We start from the raw sequence: 24,415 nt of genomic DNA, 5'->3' as shown, positions 1-24,415 counted from the left end.
CTTTCATCATTAATTTTTTTGCATAAATATTTATACCTAAAACATAAAAAAGTTATAAAAATGAGAAACAATTACTTATAGCACAACCTCTTCAACATATATGGGGTGTCTCAAAAGTCTTGGCACTATATGGTATATGATGGTGATGGAATACTATTGTGCTATAAGAAATGATGAAGTGGTTGATTTCTTTAAGAATTGGAAGGACCTACATGAACTAATGCAGAGTGAATTGTGAGGGACTTATAAAAAGAACACTATCCACATGTAAAGAAAGAACCACTGGAGTAGAAATGCAGAAGAAAACATGATTTATCACTTGTTTATTTGGGTATATGATTTCGGGTTTTGGTTTTAAAAGATTACTCTATTACAAAAATGAACAATATGGAAATAGATTTTGAGTGACAATACATGTAAAACCCAGTAGAAGTGCTTGTCAACTATGGGAGAGGGGAAGAAAGAGGGGAGGGAGACAATATGAATCATGTAACCTTGGAAAATTTATGTTACTGGAATAAAATAAAGGGAAAAAAAGTCTTGGAACTATTAACGCTTAAAACTAAACTACAATTTTTGTAACTCTGTGCATATTAATTTTTTTTGACATTTACTAAGTGCCCACCTTATAAAAAATGCTAAGAACACAAAACTAAAAAAAAAGAGTCCATTTTCTCAAGGATATTACATTCTGTTGGGATGATACAGCACTTTCACAGAAAAGTAAATACAGGATACTCTATAAAGAGAGAATATTAACATAACTGGGGAGGTTCTAAACTGAGCCTGGAAGGGAGTTATATGTTCTAAGAGGTCAAGGTAAGGAACAAGCAGAATACAAGCTTAGGTAACAGTTTATATTAATGAAAGGAACTAGGAGATAGAATAGTAGGCCAGTAAGACTAGAACAAAGGATGGGTAAATATAAAATAAGTCTAGAAAAGTAAGCTGAAGGTAGTGTTTTCAGTTTAAATGCCAGGTCAGGAAGGCAGCATTGCAACCTAAGGGTCACAGTAAGCTACTGAAGATTGGCAAGAGAATGACAGGGTCAGATCTGTACATTTTGGTTGCTGTGTGTAAACTGGATTTTGAAACTGGGAAGATCAAAAATAAGGAAATCAATTAGGACAAAAATGCAATGAATAGCCCAGGCAAGGGACAATGAGGGTTTAAATAGAGTGGTGGCTGTACGTGCATAGAGAAGGGGAAAAAGAATTATAAGAAAGATTGTAAAGCTAAAATCTTTGAGGCTTAGATACTGAGTATTTATGGGGGAAGGAGGACAAGTCAGTCAAGGGTTTTATAGCTTACTATGAAATCAAGTAATAGAAATTTTGATAATATGCAACCAACTGGTTATTCTACATGTTTAAGTTTTAAATAAACAGGAAATATTTTATTTTTTATTTTTATTTTGAATATTTTTCCCATATTTACATGTTTCATGTTCTTTCCCTCTCCCCCAAACCCCCTATCTCCCCTTCCAATTCCACTGGGTTTTATATGTATCGTTGATTAAGCCCTAATTCCATATTATTGATAGTTGGGGTAGAATTAGTTAGTGTCTTCATCCCCAATAATATCCCCATCAGCTCATGTGTTCAAGCAGTTGTTTTAACTCTGTGTTTCTCCTCCCACAGTTCTTCCTCTGAATGTGGCTAGTTTTCTTTCTTATAAGTCCCTCAGCCTTGCTCCGAACAGGAAATATTTTAGAAAGGTCTTTAAGTATACTAAAGATCTCAAATCCTAAAGGTTTTTGACACTACATAGCAAGCATGCTTTCTAGGCCACTAGCCTCAAGACAATATTTAAACTAAAATAACATCTCACTTGCAGATGGTCAACCGAGCAAATGAACAGGAGAAAACAGAACAGCTAAGAGTCTAATTTGAAACATTCACAAATAATACACATTTAATCATAAGTATCCAGCTTTTTTATACATGGACAGGGGGTGATCATTACAAAATGAAGCAGAAATAAAAGATAATTTTCTTTTGATTTTTGATTCTTAGATAAGACGCAGTTTAACAGCTTAATTGAAAAATGGCAAACTTTGTGAATTAATAGTCATTTTATGTACTTGCTTATGTTTTACTACATTAACAATTGCTTAAATCACTCAGAATTGTGAATTTTTTTCATTTATAAAAAAGCAAAAAGAGGGCACCCTAGTAACTCAGTGGATAGAGAGCCAGGCCTAGAGAAGGAGGTCCTAGATTCATTAACCTCAATTGCCTAGCCCTTAACACTCTTCTGCCTTAGAACCATTACTGGTTTCAAGACAGAAGATAAAGAGTTTAAAAAAAAAAAAAGGAGAGTGACAGATGGGCTCATGATACTAAAACTCAAGCAAAGAGAAAAAATAAAGCAGACAGCAGAAAGAGAGTATTTAAGGCAAAGGCAAATAATATTCTATCTTTTTATTGAAGAGGAGAGGATGGGTTTGTAAAAATATTTCAGCCTAGAAATTTTGTTCTGTTCTGGTTCATGGCTCTCCCTTAAGCATCTGAGTTTGAACATTTTTATTGGAATTTTGTCTTGTTTTGTTTGGAAGTCAATACCAATAGATGACCATAATCAGTTTTAAGACCTGAAAGGTTCAGTTTCTTCATCAGCCAAAGCACCTATAGCTGGCATCAAGTTTCATTGTCTATGCAAAAGTAAAATAGAATTTCATTTAGCATATCCATTCCAATTTTAAGCCAAGCAATGAAATTACTATAGCCATATAAGTATTTTTTAAAGTTAATTATATTTTGTTTAAAATAATATGCCTTCAATCAAGAGTTGCAAAGTAAGATCTATACCTTCAGTACACAACATATACAGAAGAAAACAAACAGTAGCATAGCACTGGATAAACCCAGAAAATCCAGTTATTGAGATAAAAATTCATTATAGGGCAAAACTTGTTGGGAAAATTAGAATACTATAGATATGAGACTTAAGACATGAAAGGTGATATCAGAAACAAAAAAGAGGAGCAAGGATGAAATTAGCTTTCACATCTATGGATAGGGAACAAAGTCATGACCAAACAAGTAATAGAAAACAAAAGAGAAAACAAGCTGATCAGTAACCATATGAAAAATGCTCCAAATAACTAATTATTAGAAAAATGAAAATTAAAGAAACTCCTGAGATTTCATCTCATACCCATAAATTGAAAAAGATGAACCCCACAAAAAAAGAAAAGAAAATGATAAATGTTAGCAGGACTGAGGGAAAACAAGCACACTAAAAGCAATTTGGAGCTATGCCCCCAAATTACTTAAGTGAACAAGAATTCCCTTTCACCCAGCGATATGCTATTAAGTCTAATAAAAAATGTGCTCTCTCCTCAACTCCACTTTTTAACTTTCCTGACTTAACTTCAAGTTCCCACTAAAATCTCATCTTTTGGGACAGCTGGGTGGCTCAGTGGATTCAGAGGCAAGCCTAGAGATGGGAGATCTTAGGTTCTAATCTGACCTCAGACACTTCCTAGTTGTATGACCCTGGACAAGTCACTTAAGCACCATTACCTGCCCTTACCACTCTTCTGCCTTAGAACCAATTCACAGAATTGATTCCAAGATGGAAGGTAAGGGCTTTTCTAAAAATAAATAAAGTAAAATATCTTACACAAAGCTTTCCCCAACTCCTCTTAATTCTAGCACCTTTTCTCCATTAATTATTTCCTATTTATCACAAACATAGCTTGCTACATATATAGATTTTAATGCCATCTCCCTCATTGGATTCTACGTTCCTTGAGGAAGGGGATTGTCTTTTGCTTCTTTTTGTATAGTGCTTACAAAAATATACATGACAGTTCTTTTCAAGTAGGAAGTAAGGTGGTACAATGGGTAGAGCACAAGGTTTGGAATCAGGAAAACTGTATTTTGGCCGAGCACAGCAGTGGCAGTAACAGGACTATCCTGTGTTCCACTCACTTGCCTGTCCAGGGCCCAACGGCAGCTGTGCGGGGTATTAATTGAGGATGTCTGAATATATTCAGGTAACTGAAGATGAAAATGATAAGCCCATTGAGATTCCATCAGAAGACAATGGTACAGTGTTGCTGTCCACAGTTACTGCCCAGTTTCCAGAAGCATGTGGGTTCTGCTACCAGAATCCAGTGTCTCAGTGTAGGAAAGGTGTACGCCTTGTAGAAGGAATTCTGCATGTTCCTGATGATGGCTGGGGAAATCTGGTATGTGCTGTCAACTATCCAAAAGATAACAAAAGGAAAATGGATGAAATAGATGCTGCGTCAGTAGTCAAAGTGAAAAGCGCTGTACAGAAGACCTCTGAATTAATAGTCTTGGATCTCTCCTGGAAAACAATTGAGCAGGATATAAACGAATATTTCAGCACTTTGGGAGAAGTCCTTATGGTGCAGGTCAAGAAAGACATTAAAACTGGTCATTCAAAAGGATTTGGTTTTGTTCATTTCATGGAATACAAAATGCAGGTGAAAGTGATGTCAGCATCACATGACAGATGGACAGTGTTGTGACTGTAAACTTCCTAATTCCAAGCAAAGTCCAGATGAGCCCTTGAGAAGCAAAAAGGTGTTTATTGGGTGCTGTACAGAAGACTGCTGATGAGTTGCAGCAGTTTTTTTGCCAGTATGGAGAAATGGTGGATGTCTTCATTTCCAAACCATTCAGGGCCTTTGTCTTTGTTCATTTGCAGATGATCAGGCTGCCCAATCCCTTTGTGGAGAGGACTTAATCATTAAAGGAATCAGCATACATATATCCAATGCTGAACCTAAGTACAATAGCAATAGGCAGTTAGAAAGAAATGGAAGATTTGGTGATGATCCAGGTGGCTTTGGAAATCAGGGTGGATCTGGTAACAGTAGAGGGGGTGTAGCTGGTTTGAGAAACAACCAGAGTAGCAACATGGGTGGAGGGATGAATTTTGGAGCTTTCAGCATCAACCCTGCTATGATGTCTACAGCCCAGACAGCACTGCAGAGCAGCTGAGGTGTGATGGGCATATTAGATTGTCAACAGAAACAGCCAGGCCCATTAGGCAATAACCAAAGTCAAGGTAATAAGCAGAGGGGACCCAATCAGGGTTTTGGTTCTGGAAATAATTCGTATAGTGGCTCTAACTCTGGTGCATCAAGTGGCTGGGGTTCAGTATCAAATGCAGGATCAGGCAGTGGATTTAATGGAGACTTTGATTCAAGCACGGATTTCAAATCATCAGGTTGGGGAATGTAGACAGTTCTGATACTGAGGTGGGAATTAAATTTTTCTGGAATCAGAAAAACCTGAGTTCAAACGGAATTTCAGATATTTATTAGCTGAGAGACCGTAGGCAATTCACTTAAATTCTATTTGCCTCAGTTTCCTCATCTGTTAAAATGAGGATGATAATAATAGTACCTACCTCCCAGGGTTTTTGTGAGCATTAAATTGGATAATAATTGTAAAGCACTTAGCCACTATTTGCTATTATTATGTAGCAAAAACTAGAAATTAAAGGTGAATGTCCATCAAATAGTGAATGTCTGAACTGATCACGATATACAAATATAATGGGTTATTATTGCACAGAAATGACAAATTGGATAGTTTCAAAGGAAACTGAGAAAACTTCAGTGAAGTGAGGAGAACCAGAATAATTTATACAATGACGACATTCTTGAGAAAAACAATTTTGAAAAACTTTAAGAACTCTGATCAATGTAATAATAACAAGCCACAATTCCTGAGAACCAAGGACTAATCTTGTTCAACTCATTTCCTGACAGAGGTGATGAACTCAAACTGCAGGACAAGACCTACATTTTTAGACATGGCCAATGAAGGAATTTGCTTCATTTGACCATGCATATTTATTACCAATGTCGTTAATTGAAAATAATAATAAAATTAAATTTAGAAAAAGATGTATATATCTGCTCAAAGAATAAAATTCAGTGATATAGTATATTACTGCATACATTTATTAAAATCCCTTAAAAATTTCTAAATATTTTAAACCAATGTTAGATTATTAATATGACAAACCATATCATTGTACTTAATCCTAGTCAAATTCTGTTTGGAGTATTGTGTTCATATTTTAGAAAAGACCTTGGGGGGGCAGCTGAGTGGCTCAGTGGATTGAGAGCCAGGCCCAGAGATGAGAGGTCCTGGGTTCAAATCTGGCCTCAGACCCTTCCTAGCTATGTGACCCTGGGCAAGTCACTTGACCCCCTGCCTATCCCTTACCACTCTTCTGCCTTAGAACAAATACACAGTATTGACTCTTAAGACAGAAGGTAAAGGTTAAAAAAAAAAAAAAAAAAAAAAAGAACTTGAGCTGAAATTGATCCAAATAGTGATCCAAATAAGAATGGTGAAGGGACTTATACCTATGTCAAAAAGATTAATTATAGCTACTGGGTTGTCTGGTCTGGAGAAAAGAGCTAAGTGGGAACAAGAGGGTTAAGGGAAAAGGGTATGAGTGGTATAACTACCCTCAAATAATTGAAATAAGTCAAAATGTAGAATAGGGATTAGACTGGGAAAACCGAATTAAATTCAGTATGTGAAAGTTACAGGGAAGCAGATTTCAGCTCAACATGAGGAAAAAGCTCCTAATGATTAATAATAACAGTAATTCTCCCCAAAGTAAAATAAGCTGCCTCTGGAATTAGTAAATGTCTCCTTACTGAAGGATCTCAAGGCTGGACTAGATAACCTCTAAGGTCCCTTCTAACCAAACAGATTGTTATCTATTTGGTTCGGTACCACCATCATATCTACAAATGACTAAATATTATTTAAAGAGTCGGTTAGGTGGCACAGTAAATAGGGCCCTTTAAGTCAGGAAGACAAGTTCAAATATCACCTCGGTCACCTATCTGCTGTCTGCCTTAGTTTCCTAATCTATAAAATCAAAATAATAATAGCACCTCTCTCCCAGGGTTGTTATAAAGATTGAATGAGATACTTGCAAAGTGTTTTGCAAAACCCAAAGAGCTAATTTTTTAAATGCTAAGCTATAAAATTTTTATCTGAACATGGGGAACTTTTGGCAGTTTATTTATAAAAAGATCTACTAATAAATGTATGTCTCTCTACTCCACAGTGCCCCCTATTGTATCCAGAATATTAAACACTATATGTTAATTAAAGGTAACTGAAAGTTCTATCTATAGCATGTGCTGGTAAGCTACCTACCCTACTCTATACAAGCTAATGTTTTCTTTTTCAATCTAGACCTATGATTTCCCTGGTGTGGGGAGCTCCTAGTATAGAAACAGGCAGATTAGCATTTCATCTTTAACTTAAGAGACCTTGAGGCACTGCAAAGCTAAGGAATAGTACCCATAAGCCAAATAGTGAGTGTGAGCAAGAAAGAACTTAAACCAGGTCTACTTCTGGCCCCAAGGCCAGTCTGGAACCTATCTACTATGCCTCTGAAGAGAACTGATTATCTATCACAAATCCAATTCAACAAACATGTATCAAGCACTTATGTGGCAGGCACTGAAAACAATACAACAAAACCTAAACATTCCTTGCCCTTGAAAAGCTAATATTCTAAGAAACTGTATGCTTGTAATACATACTTCCACTGCTTGAGAATATAATGTATAGCAGATACAATTTCTATTTTTAATGAATAAACCTTCACTAAGACCAATAAGAGGTTAGTTCAAGTGGTACATTTATAAATATTTTCCTTACCAGATAAGTGATGTTGACCCTTTTTTGTGTGTCATGAACCCCTTTAGCATTCTGGTGAATTCTCAGAATGTCATTCTCAGAATAACATGTTAAACATTTAAAATAAAAATAGAATTACAAAGGAAACAAATTATACTGAAATAAAGATATCAAAATACTAAAAATTAATTCATAGACTATCATCCCCTTCCCGAACTCTACTCATGGATTTCAGGTTAAGAATATCTATTTTAAGAAAAATATAAGAGATTTAGTCTAATTATTTTGGATTTACTGTCACAAAAAAAAAACAACCCATCAAACAAAAAACCCTCCAATTGTTCAAGAAGCTGTTCATGGAAACTGTCAATCACAGGATCACATTAACAGTTATAACACTGGAAAGGACCACAAAGGTAGATAATCTATCCCCAATTCTATCATTTTTACAGAAAAGGGAACTAAGGTCTTGAGATTAATTAAGTTACTTGCTCAAGTTCACAATAGATTTTGAACTCAGGTCTGACTACAATTTCAACACTTCAAAGCACTTTTGCCTCACCACTACTTTGCCTCCAATCATAGCACTACCAAATCACAAAGAAATGGCAAAATTATCACTCAAATCTTCTGATTCAAAATCTTCTGCTCAAAAGCCATTATCCTCATGCCAGGCACTATTTCTGCCTGTTGAAATGCTACTCACCGATTGTCGCCCACCTTCCCTAACCTAAACAGTTATTAGTATTCTCTCCCTCTTCAAACTATTTTCTATTTATAATTATTTGTATACACATTATATCATCCCAATAAAATGCAAGCCCATCCAACAAAATGTAAGCAAGAATTTTCACTTCTGTTTTTGTTCTCCTAATGCCTTAGTATTAGACTTGCTGTCAGAATGCTAGCTAAAAAAATAAAAAAAAAAATAAATTACAAAAAGTTACAATCTCTCAAAGCTTCCATAGTTTTCATCTGTAAATTGAGGATAATAATACCTATACTACCTATCTCAGGTTTCTTCTGAGGAAAACTTTAAGGAAACATAAATCCGAATTACTATTATTATGCTTAGAATTGATCTGAGGACCCTTCTAACTCTATGATCTTATAATCTCATATAATTCAATGCAACATTTGTTAAGCACAGATGTGACATCTGTGCAAGGCACTGTTTTGGTTAGGCTGATCTTTATAACCCTGTGAGGAAATTAGAGAGACTCCATTTCATCCTGTTCAGGTCCCCTGGGCAGGCCTCTTCCTGCTTGCAAGAGAGACTTTTCCTGTCTAAAGGAGACCAAGAGATGTCATTCTTTCTTGTTCCTTCCCAGTATTTCCTGGCTTGCCTGAAGAGATTGTTAATAAACTCTTCTTTATCATCTCATTCTAGTCTGCTCACCTGCACTGCCTAACACTAGTTGTTAGCTTCTGACCTTCCCCAATAATTGGCAAATTCCCACTTAGTTATACCCTCCCTATCCCAATGATCCCCAAATTCTGATGTCATTACATAAACATCATTCTTCATCTTCCACTGCCCACTTTATTCACATTCCCCCATGCCTTATTCTCAAGCTACTGACCACCTTTCCACTCTAGAATATGTGCTCCTTTGGTAACAAACTGGTTTTCATCATAAAACTTTTTCCTTTCTTATTCCTTTCACCTTCTGGAAGTGAAATACTGGTATTCCCTAGTAGGAGGGCAAGAGTTGGAGAGAATTCCAATATAATATTTATACTCTCTCAAACCCCCTTACCTCCTAGTTCCTAAACTTATTCCTTCTAACATCTCACTGACGCAGAGATGATCTCACCATCATTGTGACATCACCCACAAATATTTTCCTTCCATGTTTCTGAACAATGAAATTACCTTATCTGATCATAATCTGTTGTCATTTTACTTCATTCTCAGCTTTAAAAGTCCAGAAGCTGTGTTCTTCATCCTCGCTATGACCTTCAATCCCTCAAATCCTTAATTCTTAGACTATCACCCCTTCACTGGATGCACTATCAGAGGATTCCCCCATTCTGACCCACTAGTGAACCAATTCAACTGTACACTATCCTCTTTTTTGCCTCCTTCTCCTATCCAGAATCTTAGTACACCATGACTCGGTCTGGATTATTCCCATTTTGTGCTGCCTTCCCTCCTACTCAAGAACAAAGAGGGAGAAAATCATAAAACCATGCTGACTGGATCCACCACAAATCTTTTATATAACCTCAGGTGGGGCTTCACTGCAACAAAGTAATCCTTTTAAACCTCCCTAAATGACTTTATCCCATTCACTACAGCAGCTTTTCCAAACCTCATCCTACCTCAAACCTCCATGTCCTTCCTCACCCTCTAAACTGAGAACCTAACTTCATATTTTACAGGAAAAATTGAGACAAAAGTCACCTCTTCTCCCTTCCTCCTCAACTCACATTTCCCATGTCTTTTGCCATTCTGTTTCCACCCATCTCACATGAAGAGGTGGCCCTTCTTGCCAAGGAAAAAGGCTCTACAGATGCTCAAAGGATCCCTTTCCATCCTGTCATTTCCAAGCAGATTGTTCCTTCTGTCCTCTATTCTCTCATTTATTCTCTCCTTGTCTATTGATGCTTCCCTACTGCTTACAAATAAGTCCATATCTTCCCCATCCTCAAAAACTAAAGCTAAAATTTACCTTCTTCAGGAAATCCTTTCTGAGCCTGCCTTAATTCTAGTTCCATCTGTGAATTATTTCCAATTTATCTTGTATACATAGCTGTATTTGTACATAGCTGTTTATAAGTTATCTTTTCAGTTAGACTGTGCCCTACTTGAGTACAAGAAATATCCTTTTCCTTCCTTTGTATTCCCAGTACTTTGTAAAGTGCTTGACATATAGCAGGTGCTATTTATTGATATCAATATTTATTGATCATCAATAGCAACCCAATTTTATTCTTCAAAATCAGTCAAGTTATATACTGATGATTAAAGACTATCAGTGATGGGCAAACTATTCCCCATGGGCCAGATCAATGCCTTAAGCAATTCCCTAATTACTACATCTGGATGTGGGGGCATAGTGATTAGGGAATTGCTTAAGGCAGTGATGGGCAAACTACGGCCTGGATCTGGTCCACAAGGAATAGTTTGCCCATCACTGCGTATACACCATGTTCACATCTGAGTGTTATAGGAGGTAACTGTTCTACTATGCCCTGCCCAGATCAGACTGTATCTTAAATATTAGGCTCAGTTCAGGGTATGGATGCATTTTTTAAAAAAAACTCAAAATTTTAAGAAACATATTTAACTCAGGGCAGCTAGGCAGCACAATGGATACTGTGCCAGGAGGACCTGAGTTCAAATCTGGCCTTAGATACTTCCTAACTATGACTCACGTTAACAAAGCCCAAGGACGCAATGCAGCATACTGGCCATCCCAAGATCCTACATGGCAGTATAACAACCCCAGAGAATATGCACAATTATGTCTTTCTAGGGATGCTATTCTCAAAGCAATGTGAGAATGTGCCGAAAAGCCACATGCCTGGACCATATTTAAAGGCCTTACACAATCTGATGATGAGACATTCTCCCAATTCATGGAGAGGCTCATGGATCTTGACATCTCTATTGAAAAGTATATAAGACAAATAAGGGAACAATTTATCAATAACTCTCCTAAAGAGGCCCAAGATTATTTTAAAACACATTGCCCTAAGTGGTCTGAGGTAGATCTTGAGGAATTAAGGAGAACTGCTGTTTTTGTATCAAAAGGTCATAAAGAAAAAAAGGAAACTAATGATTTACTGACCAAAATGCAGAAGGAACTAAAATCTTTAAGTAACAGAATGGATAAACATGAAATAGTGCATGATACTCAATCAATGGCAATTACCCCTAAGAATCTAACTATTGATCCCTTATCTGCCACTTCTGTGAGAAGAAGGGCCATACAATAATGAACTGTAGGAATTTGTTAAAAGTAATCAGAAATAATACCCAGTTGAATAATAACTATGGAAATAATTATAGGAATAATAACTATAATAATAACTTCAGGAATCGTAACATTAGGAATGATAAAAATCCTAGAAATATAAATCAGGAAGATGATAACTCATACCAAATGACCCCACAACACTATATCCTAGGTGGAGCTTTTCCACGAAATACTCAGGGTGCTACTGCCCCTCCATGTGGGGTAGAAGGTGGTGTCCCTTAGACTCTATTGTTTTTCTTGATGTTAACCCTTTTTGGTTTTGTCTCCCCTTAAAATAGCAAACAACAACAACAACAACAACCGGATTTTGAATACAGTGCCTGTCTAGCCTCCTACTATCCTTATTTGCACCATCCTTTTTGTAACATTTTGCACCTTTTGCAAATTTTTTTTTCTTGAATGTATTATTGCTTTTCTACCTCATTTGCACTCACACTGCAGATCTAGGAAAGTTAAAGAGGAAATGAATCTTATTTTTTGGCAAGTAGATTCTATATTTTACCTCTGTGACTCTGAAATATACACATCTTTTAATATTTTTGTTTTTCTTCCTGCATGTGCGATACAGTATTCAATTTTTGTATTTGAAGCACATTGAATTCCTGAAATTTTTTTATTATTGCTTTTTATTTTTCTAATAGAATATTTGATTTTCCTTTTTTTTATTTTTTGTACTTAAAGTACATATAATCAATATTAATCTTTTTTTGATTCTGCAGTAATATAAGCTTAAAATATATTTGCTACAATATTAACGCATATCCAAAAGCCTTAGACTATGGTAACCTGCCAATTATTGATAAATGTTATAAGACTGTGATTAATGACTCTGTCTGATTCTAGGAAATGGGATCAAAAAGGAGCACAGACTTCATCTGTGCAGTGCCATAGAGGCACAGACTTAAATTGCACAGTGCCATGGAGCACAAGGTCAAAAAAGACCATACCAATCCAAGTAGGGCTGTTGAACTTCTATGCCAATACTAAAGGACTTGAACCTAGTGTGGGACTATAAGTTGCGTCACTTGACATGTTAAGACATAGGATGCTTTGTACAACACTGCCAGTCAAGTACTGCACATTGGCCATCATTCTGGCTCCTCTATCCCTGAGAACAAAGTGAAATCAGACCAGGGAATGACGCTTCCCTTTACATAAAAATCTGGTCCTCTTTTCTCTCTTATGATATGTTACATATCATATGTATGTATGATATGATACAACTTCCTGTAGTCTTAGCTGCCAATGGGTACTGCATTTTGTCCTATAGATTTATGGGACAGAATTTACTTTAATTGGACCCTAATACAAGGGCCTGTTGGGAATTATTAAATTGGACCCTAATACAAGAGCCTGTTATGAATTTATTCTTGTTTGTTTAAAATTTTTTATATACAGATTTTTGATGTTGATTCTTATTTTGAATTTTTTATTTCTCCCAAAGTTTAATTTTTCATCTATTTGTTTTTCTTTTTATGTTTTTTGTTTTTCTTTTGATAACTGACTCATACACCCCTTAACTCAATGATGTATTCTGAGTTGATCTGGGTGTTGGTCAACACCCTCTTCAGGGGGGTTTGTATTTTCATAAAATTCCTAGATTTAAGATTTTTTCAAGAAATTTTTCAGGAAGAGAAGCCTGTTAATGCTTTGAATCCAGAAAATGAACTATTTAGAGAAAGATGCCTGCAGAAAACTACACAGAATCAAGATGATCCAAAAAATGTGCTTGCAAAAACCCACACTGAATCAAGATGATCCAGAATAAATTTTGGGGTGCAACTGATTGAACTTAAGGGGACTGAACAATTATTTTGATTGTAACTTATATGCTAAAGAGAATTGCCCCCAATTGGCTTTTTGTCAATGCGTCTAGCAAAACACTGGTTTTGCTCTCTCCCTCTCTCTCCTATTCCCTTCTTATCTCTAACTATTGTAGTTAGAAGATTTTTAGGGGTACAAGATGATTACATCAAATAATCATTTGGGGAGACGTGTCTCCCAAATGATCACAGGGAGTAATGTGATAATGAAATTAAATCTACCTTAGCCATTCTCAAATCTAATCACCAAAAGTGTAAACACCCACACTTAATTCACAAGTTGGGAGGTCTATGACTCATGTATGCTAGAGTGAGTGACGAATCAGAATTTACTGACTGCCTCCTGGAGAGTCCTAAGAAAAGCATCTATTGTGATTAGACACGAAAACTATGAGGAAGGCACAGGAAGTAATGCAAAAGAAGCCTTTTTAAAAGAGAGTGACAACTTCCTGTAGCTCTCTTCTTGTTCCTGTCTTGGACCTGGAGAAGCTCTGGACCTGAGTCCCTGAGACCTTGGTGAGACTGTTCTTAAATCTTTTCCTTAGAACTACATATGGTGAGTGTAAAACTAAATCTTCCTGGACTTCTCTAAAGAAACTGCTCTTTCAAAAGAGATTCTGTGACTGAAGCTTCTGCTTCATTCATCTCTGGCCCTCTGGGGCCCTCTGGCCCCAGGCTCAAGGCTGAGCCTCCTCCAACTGAGGATTAATTAGATCTGCCTGGGTTGAACAGGGAGGCCAGGGCAAATTACTTAGTGTGTTAGATTATTTATCCTATACTCACTCTCATTTTCTTTATTTTCTCTTCCTCTTTTCATTTGTAAATAAACTTCCATAAAAGTCATTTTGACTTAAGGTTATTCTTTAACTGGGGACTGATAATTATTCAATTCCCTGGTGACCAAACCTTCACCCAACCAAAACCCCTTTTTACCCCTTACACTGTGGATGCATTTTTTTAAAAAACTCAAAATTTTAAGAAACATATTTAACTCAGAGAGGCTAGGTAGCACAGTGGATACTGAGCCAGGAAGACCTAAATTCAAATCTGGCCTCAGACATTTCCTAACTATGACTCTGGGCAAGCCACTTAAGCCCAATTGCCTAGCCCTTACCACTCCTGCTTAGAATCAATACCCTCAAAGAGAGAAGGTAAGGGTTTAAAAAAAAAGAAAATAAAAGAAATATATTTAATTCAAAAGAGCCCTTTCTAACCTCTGCAAAAAGTCCCTTTGAAAAGTGGGTTGAGATAAATGAAGAAAAAAGACTTTTCTAGGGAAATAAATAGTGTCAAAATTAAAAAAAAGACAAATTTTAGCCCTATTTACATTATTACTTTCCAATCTCCTCAAGTCATTTCGTTATTGATCATTTAATTAATCATTTAATTAATTTGCCTACATAAAAAGATTGGCAGGATTGGTATCCTTCTACACTGAAAAAGGAATAGAGTGAAAAAAAGTAACATTTCTTGGTTTTAACTTCAGAGGGATTTAGAACTTGACTTAGTTGCTCAATTCTATAATGTTAACCCACACTGTATTTTATGATATCTTTGTCTTTTAAATTCCTAGAAAAAATACATGGAATGATACTGGATCAGAGTCATGTCAAAGGACATAGGGGACTATGCCAGTTAGAACATCTTTCCAAACGAGAGGTGGCTTGGATATAGATTATTATTAAATTAAATAAAACTGTTTCTGGCAGAAGAATCTAAATCACAGACTACTGTACTAGTGTATATATATATATATTTGGCATTACTATTTAAGGACATCAATAAGCTGGAAAGCGTACTGATGAAATTCACCAGTATGGTGAAAGGCCTCAAAATTCATACCATATGAAGATAAGTTGAAGTGTCTGAGGATGTTTAGCCTATAGAAGAAAAGAATTAACAGAAAACTAAATTTTTATCTTTCATCATTTGAAAGGCTGTCGATTCTTTTAGTTAAGTCCCCTATGACAGAATTAGGTGTCAGGAGTGAGACAGAGACAAATTTAAATTCAATTCTAATAAAAACTTCCTATTTAGAGCAGTACATACATAGAATAGGCTTTCTTAAAAGGTATTGCTTCTTGTTCATTAGAATTCTTTAAACAATGATGAATGGGGTACAGCTGGGTAGCTCAACAGATTGAGAGCCAGGCCTAGAGACAGGAGGGCCTGGGTTCAAATTTGGCCTCAGATACTTCCTAGCTGTGTGACCTTGGATAAGTCACATAACCCCCATTGCCTAGCCCTTACCACTCTTCTGCCTTAGAATCAAATTATACAAATACATAGTATTTGATTCTAAGGCAGAAGGTAAGGATTAAAAACACACACACACACACACACACACACACACACACACACACACACACAAAATGATGAATGACCATTTATGGATAAAATATAGAGGATTCTTTTTCAAGAATGGAATAAATTAGAAGCCACAGAGAGCATTCCAAATCTAAAATTCTGAGACTGTGAAATTCTGGTAGCAAATAAAGTTGTTACCTTACATGGAGCTTTTTAGAAGAATCTTTGTTAAAAGTCACATGAGCATATAGATCCACCATTTTATATACAAGCTTAATTAGCCATAATCCACAGAGGGAAGGCACTAGAATTAAAGTAGGCTCAGAAAAGCCTTCCTGAAAAAAGGCAGGATTTTAGCTTTAGCTTTTGAGGATGAGGAAGACATGGGCTTATTTGTAGGCAGTAAGGAAGCTTCAGTAGATAAGGAGAAAATAAGTGAGAGAATAGAGGACAGAAAGAACAATCTGCTGGAAATGACAGGATGGAAAGGGGTCCTTTGGCTCTAATTAAGTTACAATTATTAAAGAAAATCCTTGAAAATAATTTAGAATCCATTTTTAAGAATAAAATAAATAAAGCCTTCTATCAATAGGGAGTCAATCCTGTAATGGGGAAAAAAGCTGGATTTCAGTCTTGTCTCTGTTACCCTATAACCATGTTAATCTCCACAAATCAAAATTTCTTGATGCTTCAAGAAATTCTCTAAGACTAACAAGGATAGTAGAAGAGCAAGTGCCTATCTGAATTAGTATAAGGGAATTTTCTACATGGAAATTCAAAGGCAAGGACCAAAAAACAGACACTGAATTTCTAAAGACAGCATTATTTGCCTAGATTAGAGGTTCTTAACCTGGAGCCTATGAATTTTAAAAAACTTTTATAACTATATTTCAATATAATTGGTTTCTTATGTAATCCCATGTATTTTACTTTATGCATTTTAAAACATTATTCTGAAAAGGAATCCACAGGATTCATCAGACTGTTAACACAGATTTAAAGGATTACTTTTGGCTTGATTAGATCTGTAACTCATCAATGTGACTATTTCCTTTCATGCAGTCTGCAGATCATCTTTGCCTTTCCATCTCATTAAGAATCTCGTCTCTATGCACCTATAACTTTGCCACTAGTGGAGAATCCTAGTGTTCTAGAACCTGGTGTTCTCTTTATATTGCTTAACGATATCAATTAACAAATATCTGATAGTTGTTCACTATCAATATGTGACTACTTACTTTACTCATCTTTTTCTAGTTCAGTAATGACATACTATGTATAAATAATATAAATCCATGTCCCTACATAATATATTGTAGCTTCATCATGAATTTCTCCACTCCCCTTCTGGTCACCCACAACTATAATTCTTTGGACCCAGTAGCTGTCAGCCATATTACATCATTAGATAATTTATGGATCTCTGTTTCAAGCAAGAACCTTGGGATCATTAAAAAAACTATGTCTTTTCAAAAAAACAATCTAATCTAGTCTACCCTCTTCCCATTGTTCAACTCTGGAACCATCTCATTGTTTATTTATGCAATGTTTGTCAACCAATCAATGAGGAATCAGGGTTGGAATTTGTTAAGTATGCTAGTATTAGGATAAAGGAAAACAAATACTACAGCAAAATTATCCATGCACTCAAGGGACTTCAATTGTGAGAGAATAATAAACATTATAAAAGTTAATACAACAAACACATAAGAAATATAAGAAATTGGGGGCAGCTGGGTAGCTCAGTGGATTGAGAGCCAGGCCTAGAGATGGGAGATCCTAGGTTCAAATCTGGCCTCAGACACTTCCCAGCTGTGTGACCCTGGGCAAGTCCCTTGACCCCCATTGCCTACCCTTACCACTCTTCTGCCTTGGAGCCAACACACAGTATTGACTCCAAGACAGAAGGTAAGGGTTTAAAAAAAAAAAAAAAAAAAAGAAATATAAGAAATTGGGAAGAATGGCTGGGATAGCAATTTCTTCCTCCTGTAGAAAGTGGTACTTAAGCTTAACATTAGAAGGAGTTGGGGATTCAGAGACTTGGGGCATTCATTCCAGCCCTAGGCATAGTCTGTGCCAAGGCAGGAAGGTGGAAAATGGAATGTTGTGCAAAAGAAACAACGAGAAGGCTAATTATTTAGAAAAGAGCACTAACCACAGGAGGAAACTGGAAAGGCCTTCTGTTGCGGATGGCACTTAAGGTAGTAAGTCTTAATAGGAACTAGGGGTTGGCAAAGGTTAGGAGGTAGATCGTTCCTAGAATAGGGGGCAAATTGTACAAAAGCAAAGATAAGGAAAATGCAATGTTTTTTACTGAATCAACAAGTAGGCCTGCAACAGAGCTTGCTTGGGGGTCAGGAGTGCAGGAGGGCACTTGGTCTAGTAAGAGGCTGAAGCCAGAATGTAAAGGACTTTAAATGCCACACAAAAGTGTAAGATTTAAATTAATGTCCAAAACTCCAAGTATTATATTTATGAAGTTTATTAATAACCACTTGAAGTAGAGAGAAAATGATAGAAGTTCAAACCTAATTATCTAACAAAAAGTAAACCCACATAAGTAAATTCTCCAGATTGCTTCTGTTGCTTCAATCACAGGAAGAGAGCCAGAGAGGTGGGGCTATACAAAACTTATAGTCTCCCTACATCATCACATAATGTGAGAAGTTAGTGAGAAGTGGGATGTTGGGAACTGAAGCCCAGGGAAGCAGCTTCTAATGACATAAGAGTTTATATTTTTTCCCAAAGGCAAAAGAGTCTTTGAAGCTTCTTGAACAGAGAACTGATATGGCCAGACTTGTGCTTTATGAGCATCAATTCAGCATCTATCTGGAAAATAGATTGGACACATGAGAGAGGGTGCTCAGGAACACTAATTAGGAGGCCACTGCAATAGTCAATCAACTAGCATTTATTATGCTTCCATTACTGGTCAAGAACTGTGCTAAGCCCTAGGGAATCAAAGAATTGAAAAACACGATTGCTGTTTTCAAGAAACTTATAGTCTAATGGGAGAAAACACATCAACAACTATGTTCAAACCAGCTATATACAGCATAAATTGGAGAGAAACAACAGAAGGCATGGGCTTTAAAGGAGAAATAGGGAGAGGCTTCTTGCTTTAGCTGAGATTTGAAGGATACCAAGAAGCCAAGAGCTAGAAATAAGAAGGGAAAGAATTCTAGGCAAGGGGAAGACAGCCAGTGAAAATGTATGGAGTGAGGAGATGTGAAAGAAACACTATGGAAGCCAGTGTCACTGCATTGCAGAGTACTGTACCTGGTAGTAAAGGAAATAAGGTAATAGAAGAATAGAAAGGTAGGAAGGGGCCAGGCTGGGGAGGATTTCAAAAATGAAAGAAAAGATTTTATATTTGATCCTGGAGTAAATAGTGAGCCTCTGAAGTTGCCTGAATGGAAGAGGAGGGAAGAGAGAAGAGGTGTGAAATGGTCAGATGTGCACTTGAAGAAGATCTACTGGACAGCTGAATAAAGGACTGGTGTGGGGGGAGACCAGGGGCATAAAGAATAACTAGCTGGCTATTGCAATAATCTTGGGGTAAAATGATGAGGTTCCATGCTAGTGGTAGCAGGGTTAGAGATGGGAGAAACATGTATATGAGAAATGTTGCAAAGTTAAATATAAAAGGACTTGGCAACAGATTGTTTGTTTGTTTGTGTGTGTGTGTGTGTGTGTGTGTGTGTGTATGTGAATGATAAGTGTAATAAATGAAAGTAAAATTATTAAATGTAATATTAATTTTAAAAAGAGTGTGGACACCATTTATAAAATTAACTCTCAAGTAAAGAGTCTATTAGTAGCTCTTAACAATTAAGTTTTTAATAAAAATGGAGATATAGAAAAAAGGGAAATGTAGGAAAGGGACAGAAAATTTGACTTCGCTAAATACCTAAACTGAATCAGGAAGCAAGCCAAACTGCCAAAAAAAAAAAAACGAGAGACAGGGGCAGCTGGGTAGCTTAGTGGAGTGAGAGTCAGGCCTAGAGACAGGAGGTCCTAGGTTCAAACCCGGCCTCAGCCACTTCCCAGCTGTGTGACCCTGGGCAAGTCACTTGACCCCCATTGCCCACCCTTACCAATCTTCCACCTATGAGACAATACACTGAAATACAAGGGTTAAAAAAAGCAAACAAACAAAAAAAAAAAAAAAACGAGAGAGAGAAAGAGAGGGGGGAGGGGGGTTTCTATCATCACATAAGTCAAAAATGACACAAGGGTTATAAGCCATATAATATATGGGCCCAAGATGGCAGTACCCTTGACAGTAATAGGGAAGTTAAGAAGGAAGGATTTTGGTAGGGGAAGATAATGAGTTTGGTTTTGTACATATTAATCTTAAAAGTATTTATGGTGGGGCAGCTGGGTAGCTCAGTGGATTGAGAGCCAGGCCTAGAGACAGGAGGTCCTAGGTTCAAATCTGGCCTCAGACACTTCCCAGCTGTGTGACCCTGGGCAAGTCACTTGACCCCCATTGCCCACCCTTACCACTCTTCCACCTAGGAGCCAATACACAGAAGTTAAGGGTTTAAAAAAAAAAAAAGTATGATCCATCCAGTGCAAGATGTCCAAGAGGGGGTTGGAGATGCAAGACTGGTGGTTAGGAGAGACCTTAAAGCTGGACAAATAAATCTGAGAATCATCTGAATAATGATGAATCAATGAAAGTTGGATTCATAGTTGAGTCCGTGGCAAGAGATGATAAGAACCTAAATTAGTAGGATCACTGTGTGAGTGGAGAAAATGGAGGCAGAATCAACAAATCTTGATACCTGAGAATGAAAATTATTCAAAATGGAGAGGGAAAAATAGATGACTCCTAGGTTGTGAATATGAAAAAATGTTGGTTTTCATTAAAAATCTACATGAATATAAAATTGGTTTCCCTTGGCAAAAAAAAAAAAAAAAATACAGCTGTTACATTGCAAAATGAGTTTATAATGAAAGGTAATGAGTTCTATTTTGAACAAGGTGAGTTTGAGATGATTATGGAAAATCTGGGTGATCTTCTACGTAAGAGCTTCATAATATCTAGCAGATTAATTCATATTCTAAATTAAGTGTTTTCTATAACTATTATCTCTCTTCCCTTGGAAAAGAGATGAAAACTTTGCTAAGGCAGTTTTAAAATTTCCTTGGATTACTCATTATCACAATTGATTTATATTAGTAAAATCTCCATGTAGTTGTTAAAAACCATGACATCTGTTTTGCATCTATTTTTTTGTCATGAATAGCTTGTTAAGTCATGTTGGATTTTGTTTTAGCACATGTCATAACTTATGTATTCTTTTTTATTGTTTTTTTGGTTTTATATTAATTTTAAGTTTTTCACTAATAAATCAAGAGGATTATAAATATACAGTATATGGTTCCAGGTGTTTTTGCTCTATTTATATTGTTACAATCCTTACATAAGGCAGGGAGGTGGTGCAATGTATAGAGTGCTGGGCCTGAGGTCAGATTCATCTTCCTGAGTTCAAAACTGGCCTCACAATTTGGAACTATACTCAAAGGACTTTAAAAGAATGCCTGCTCTTTGATCCTACCAAACCACTGCTGGGTCTATATCCCAAAAAGATAATAGGGAAAAATACCTGTACAAAAATATTTATAGCCACACTCTTTGTAATGACAAAAAACTGAAAAATGAGGGGGTATCTATTGATTGGGGAATGGCTGAACAAATTGTGGTATCCGATGGTGATGGAAAATTATTATGCTGAAAGAAATAATGAACTGGAGGAATTCAATGTGAACTGATAAGACCTCCTGGAACTGATGCAGAGTGAAAGGAGCAGAACCAGGAGAACATTGTACACAGAGACAGATACACTGTGGCACAATCGAATGTAATGGATTTCTCTACTAGTCGCAGTGCAATGATCCAGGACAATCCAGAGGGACTTATGAGAAAGAAAGCTATCCACATCCAGAGTAGAAATGCATTAGAAAAACATATGATTGATCACATGGTTTGATGGGTATATGATTGGAGATGCTGACTTTAAATGATCACTTTATTGCAAATATTAATAATATGGAAATAGGTTTTGAACAATGATACGTGTAAAACCCAGTGTAATTGCTCGTTGGCTCCAGGAGAGGGGGAGGGAGAAGGGGAGGGAAAGAACATAAATCATGTAACCATGGAAAAATATTGTAATTTAATTAAATAAATTTAAAAAATAAAAAATAAAAATTGGCCTCAAATACTTACTCTTCATGCAACATTGAAAAAAAAAACAGTTAATGCTGTTTGCCTCAGTTTCCTCATCTATAAAACTAAGCTGGAGAAGGAAATGGCAAACCACCCTAGTATCTTTTCCAAGAAAACCCCAAAGGGTCATGAAGAGTTGCATATGACTGAAAGACGACAGAACAAAGTCCTTGGAGATGTTGTTTCCCTGGTTCTGCTTATTTCACTTTGCCTTCCAACATAAATCTTTCCATGCTTCTTTTCTTATATTCATCATTCCTTAACATATAGTAATATTCTATTACATTCATATGCTACAATTTGTTTAGTTATTCTACAACCTTTGGACATCTATTTTGTACCAAGTACTTTGCTGTTATAAATATTTTGGTGTATATGTAGTCTTTATCTTTGACCTCCTGTGAGTACATACCTAGCAACAGGATCATTGAATCAAAAGGTATGTTCATTTTAGTCACTTTTTAAAGCATAATTTGAAATTGTTTTCCAAAATATTTTAAACCACATTTAAAACAAAAAATACTAGTTTATGCCTGACCAAAGTATGTTAGTGCCTATATTCCTATAACTCCAACATTAAATAATTCTCATCTTTTGTTCTTTGTCCATTTTTAGTATATTAGATAAAAATTGTTTTTATTTGCATTTCCTTTATTATTGGTGATTCAGCTAAATCATTCATATAAATTTGTTAATAGTCTAGATTTTTCTTTAGATAATTTTAGATAACTTTGTAGAATAACTAAACAAATTGTAGTACATGAATGTAATAGAATATGACTATATCCATCAGTAAATAGCTTTTGTTCTTATATACTTGAGCTTAATCCCTATATATCTTGGATATAAGAACCCTATAAAAGATATATGATGCAAAAGTAATTTCCCTGCTTATCAACAGCTTTCCTATCTTAGTTTTATTGATTTTGTTCATGGAAAAGCTTAAGTCTAGTAACCTAAATTCTCTATTTCATCTCTGGGGAATCACCTCCATCCTTTACTTTGTTAAGTATTCTCCTCTTAAACACAGCTCTGAAAAATATTTGAGCTAGTGCTCTATTTTTTAAATGACATTTAATATTTAGATCAAATATCTATTTTGAACACAGTGTGATAAGTGGGGTTAAAGATTTTAGTCTAACCCAATTTTCTACCAGACTGATTTTCAGTCTTCTTAGTTTTTGTGAAGTATGGAGTTCTTTCCCAAGAAATTTTTATGTTCTCAAGTTTCTGGTTCTTATCTAGTCTATTCCACTGATTTCCTTTATTTTTTAAACAATAAATTATTTTGACAAATATTGCTGGATAATATAATTTTTAGGTGTGGAAATTGCTATTCCTCTTTCATTCCTTTTCTTTTTCCTTATGACTTCCCTTGAGATTCTAGATCTTTTGTTCTCAACTGATTTTGATATTATTTTGCCTAGCTCTATAAGATTAACTGATATTGCATTGTTTCTAAGTTAATTTAAGGATTATCATATTACAGAATCACATAATTTGTTCACAAAATAATTTTTATTACATTGGTATGTTCCAGTTATCAAACTCAAAAATACCATAAATTATTAAAGTCATTCTCTTTGTAAGATTGACTCCTGATGTTTTAAGCATTTTGGAGTTATTTAAATAGGACTTTTCTTTCTATGATTTCCTCCTCGATTTTATTATTGCCTGAGATATGCAATTAATGTATTAATTGCATGCTACTACTACTTTACTGAACCTCATCTACAATCAGTTTCTTTGCCCATTCAAGTTTCTTTTTAAAAAGTAAACCATTACTCTTTGTAGTAGCACAAAATTAGAAAATGAGGGGATGCCCTTTGATTGGGGAATGGCTAAACAAATTGTGGTATCTGTTGGTAATGGAATACTATTGTGCTAAAAGGAATAATGAACTGGAGTTCCATGTGGAGAACAACCTCCAGGAACTGATGCAGAGTGAAAGGAGAACCTTATACACAGAGACAGATACACTATGGCAGAATCGAATGTAATGGACTTCCCTACTAGCAGCAAAGCAATGATCCAAGATATTTCTGAGGGACTTAAGAGAAAGAACTCTATCCACATCCAGAGAAAGAACTGTGGGAGTAGAAACACAGAAGAAAAACAACTTGATCACATGGGTCAATGGGGATATAATTGGGGATACAGACTCTAACCCATCACCCTGGTGCAAGTATGTAATATGGAAATAGGTCTGGATCAATGACACATGTAACACCCAGTAGAATTATGTGTTGACTATGGGAGGGGGAAGGGAGGAGGGGAGAGAAAGAACATGTAACCATGGAAAATTTTTCTTAACTAATCAATAAAAGAAAGAAAGAAATGGATGACTGGGCAAATAAATAAATAAATAAATGGAAGAAAGTGAACCATCAATCACATCACC

The 24,415-nt window shown here is 35.9% G+C and overlaps 1 protein-coding gene and 1 pseudogene across 2 annotated transcripts in view; one reads left to right on the top strand and one right to left on the bottom strand.

Moving 5' to 3' along the window:
- MAGI3 (membrane associated guanylate kinase, WW and PDZ domain containing 3) overlaps positions 1-24,415 on the bottom strand; it is a 242,421-nt gene that overhangs the window by 205,998 nt on the left and 12,008 nt on the right. The window lies entirely within an intron of this gene.
- Positions 3,986-5,222, top strand: LOC123244087 (annotated as a pseudogene).

Source organism: Gracilinanus agilis, chromosome 4, assembly GCF_016433145.1.
Source record: "Gracilinanus agilis isolate LMUSP501 chromosome 4, AgileGrace, whole genome shotgun sequence".
Classification (NCBI taxonomy): domain Eukaryota; kingdom Metazoa; phylum Chordata; class Mammalia; order Didelphimorphia; family Didelphidae; genus Gracilinanus; species Gracilinanus agilis.
This window is presented reverse-complemented; position numbering and strand designations above follow the sequence as displayed.